Below are 3,477 nucleotides of genomic sequence, written 5' to 3'. Positions count from 1 at the left end.
GAACCCTCTTGCACTGCTGGTGGGAATGTAAATTGATACAGCCACTATGGAGAACAGTACGGACGTTCCTTAAAAAACTAAAAATAGAACTACCATATGACCCAGCAATCCCACTACTGGGCATATACCCTAGAAAACCATAATTCAAAAAGAGTCATGTACCAAAATGTTCATTGCAGCTCTATTTACGATAGCCAGGACATGGAAGCAACCTAAGTGTCCATCGACAGATGAATGGATAAAGAAGATGTGGCACATATATACAATGGAATATTACTCTCACTTGTTTTTGATACTTTACCCCCAGGGAGCATCTTGGTTGGGATCCCCTGTAGTCATGTCCCTCCTTTTCACAGGGATCATGCTGTGGGATGGGGAGGCTTGGGGGAGATCCAGGACAAGAAGCCCGGCTTCTTAGTTGGGATGGGAAGTGTGGCTCTCGCTGCTCTCCCTGCCCTTTGGGTGATGCTCTTGAGTTCTGCCCTTTCATCCATCCCTGCCCAAGCCACCGCCGCACAGCTTACTAGCTGCATGGCTGCTGAGTGCTCTTCAGGATTCGAATATAAGTCAGAAAGGGGAAATCTTGGCGCCAGCTTTTTCTAACCCTCCAATCCACGAAGCCTCCATTCCTGACAGTTGTGTTCTTTTTTTCTTCCCTAAATACACTTGTGGCACTGTTTCTGCCTCCACACCCCTGTGTTTGCAATTCTTCCTACCTAGTTAGCCCTTTCCTACCTGCTCATTGGTGCTGCTCACCTTTGAAAGCATACCCTGCCTCGCCTACTCTAGGGCTCTGAAGGCTGGGCACCGGCAGGTTCAAGGTTGAGGGTGGGCATCAGGGAACAGAGCCTCCTACAGGGGCTTTTCTAGCTTCTGCCAGATCACTTGCTTTGATCTGTTTTACATATTGAGCTTTCTTGTGAATTTCCTCTGAAGAAAGCATTCCAAAGCTTAAGGTATTGTCTTTTTCATTCATTTAGAGGCTACCTGTTACTTCATAGTATTCATTCTCTTTCCTAACCTGCGTACCTGGTCTCTACAATTGCATCTTGAATTCTGGAGGACAGGGTCTCTATCCTATACAGTTCTACAGTCCCAGAGCCCAGCTTGGGACTGCACATAGTCAAAGATAAATATTTGTTGCATGAGCAAATCAGTATTTCATTTACAGATTGTCAGAGCGTAGAGTTTATAGATGGTCCAAATTTAAATTTTAATACCCTGACATCCCTCTCCTTCTGAGGGCACACACATTCCTTTGTTCCTCTTAAAATGTATGTAGTTTTGAAAATGGTATCTGTGTATACCATCCTCTCTTTATTTCCCTCATCCATTGGGTTCTGTCTCTTTAAGTCTCAGGCTAAAGGTAAGGGACAGGTGGTGACAGGCCTGGCTGGAACAGACCCGGGAGCCTCAAGCCACCTGATGTGGGGGAGGTAGGGAGGGATGGGCGCTTTGACAGCCTTCAGGGTGGAGACCACAGTCCTCTCAGAAATACCCGGGGGGATTCCCAGACTCTCCCGCAGAAAACACTTATTTACAACATGGCACCAGTCACTGGACAAAGAAATACCCTTTAGGGGAGATCCTACATCCCAGGGCAAGGTGGAAGGATGACTGAACTGGCAGTTGGGAACCCTGATTTGTTAACCTCACCACTTGCTATTTATTTAATCTTTAGCAGTCACTGAACTTTTCTAGGTCTGTTTTATCTAATGTTAGGGATTAAATATGGTGGAGCCCTCACAGCACGATCCCCCCATAGGCTGTAGCTCTCCCCTGTGATTCAGACGAGGTTTTATGCCAGTGTTCCCCTTAAGTTTCAGAAGAGAATACTAAACTCAGAGCGTGTGAGAATGAAAGGCCCTGAGGCGAGCAGACATAGAATTTATTGATTAAGTCTCTGCCTTATCCTAAAATGGGAAGATTGTATTTTAATCTTCACTAGAGGTCTATGTTTTCACATTAAAACAATTCAAAAATTATTTTTGCCTAGTACATTATTTATCGTCCTCAAAGTTTGGAGTACAGTTGATGTCCCTGGTTTTGCAAATTCCCAAGAGGGTTCTCATGCTAATTCTATCTAATATTTTTTGTGGTCAGTTTTAAATTCCAAGATGGAGATTATGACTTTATAATAATTATCGCGTACAGCAATTCACTCTACCCTCCCAGTAACCCTATGAAGTAGGTACTATTGGTTCCCTTCATTTTACAGACAAGAAAACAGACATAAAGATGTACAATTAGTTGCCCAAAGTTACACAGTTTGTAAATGGTGGAGCCTGGACTTGGCCCCGGGCAGTATGGCTCCCCAGTCTGTGCTCTTAACCTCACTCTGCTGTCTGCCTCTAGAGTTAGTTGACTCAGATAGACCAATTGAATTTTTTTTTTTTGTCATTGATAATGGAATTTTGGTGCTGCTTTTCACAGCCACTACCTGACGCACAGCTTTTTTGCAATAAACTTTAATGTCATTTACAGATAACTAATTTGTCTAGAGCTCAAGAAGCTCAGTGGTTGGGCTTGATGTCTTCCGTTACCAAGAACTTAGTCAGCCTCAGTTCTGAGGCCACAGATTGACTCTACCTGATGACTACCAACTTGTCACCTTCTGAGAGATGCTACACAGGGAGTGCCTCTGACTGGGGTGATCAGTGTCGCTGCTAGAGAGACACTCCATCTGAAGTTTGTCTCATGATTCCAGGTGATGGATCTGTATAAACCATGTAGTTGGGTGTTTTCAAACAATGTGACTCAGATACAAAAGATACTGATATTATAGTTGCTGTAGTGGCTTTGCATTATTATTTGGTACCAGTGTACTTTGCTTCGAGTTCATTGTGTTTCTTAGCTGTGTAAACAAAAAGCAAACACCATTTATCATTCACAGTTCTATTTAATGTTTGTGGTTTAAACGTTTGCCAGGTATTCCAATATATAGCCACAGATCACTCTGGGTGACACTGACAACAACAGAGTCTCTGTTTCCTTTCTAAAACTTCTGTTTCTTTAGTTACTTAAAAAAAAAATTTGGATTGTGGCTATGGGCTTACTAGATCCAATGTGGCAACAGCAACAACAAAAAGTCCCAAAGGAGAACAAACTAATCCATGTCTAAAGAGAAGTTCTTAGACGTACGACACTAGAAATTAGACCTTCCACACATTCCTGCCTCTGGACCTATTGGCATAGGTCCATGCCAATAGGACCTATGCCAATGGCTGCTCACGGGGTTGTTTTCCCGTACTGTCTCACCAAAGGCTAACCTCTCCATGGCACACTGGGTCCCATCATCCGTCTCCTAGTTGAGGCTCCTGCAAGTATCGTGTGTTCCCCAGCATCATCCATTTCTCTCACCCCCACCCGCTTCTAGCCACCATGCCATTTCTCTTTATTTTATTTTATCTTTATTATTTATTTTTATTTTTATTTTTTTGCGGTACGCGGGCCTCTCACTGTTGTGGCCTCTCCTGT

Source organism: Physeter macrocephalus, chromosome 21, assembly GCF_002837175.3.
Source record: "Physeter macrocephalus isolate SW-GA chromosome 21, ASM283717v5, whole genome shotgun sequence".
Classification (NCBI taxonomy): domain Eukaryota; kingdom Metazoa; phylum Chordata; class Mammalia; order Artiodactyla; family Physeteridae; genus Physeter; species Physeter macrocephalus.
This window is presented reverse-complemented; position numbering follows the sequence as displayed.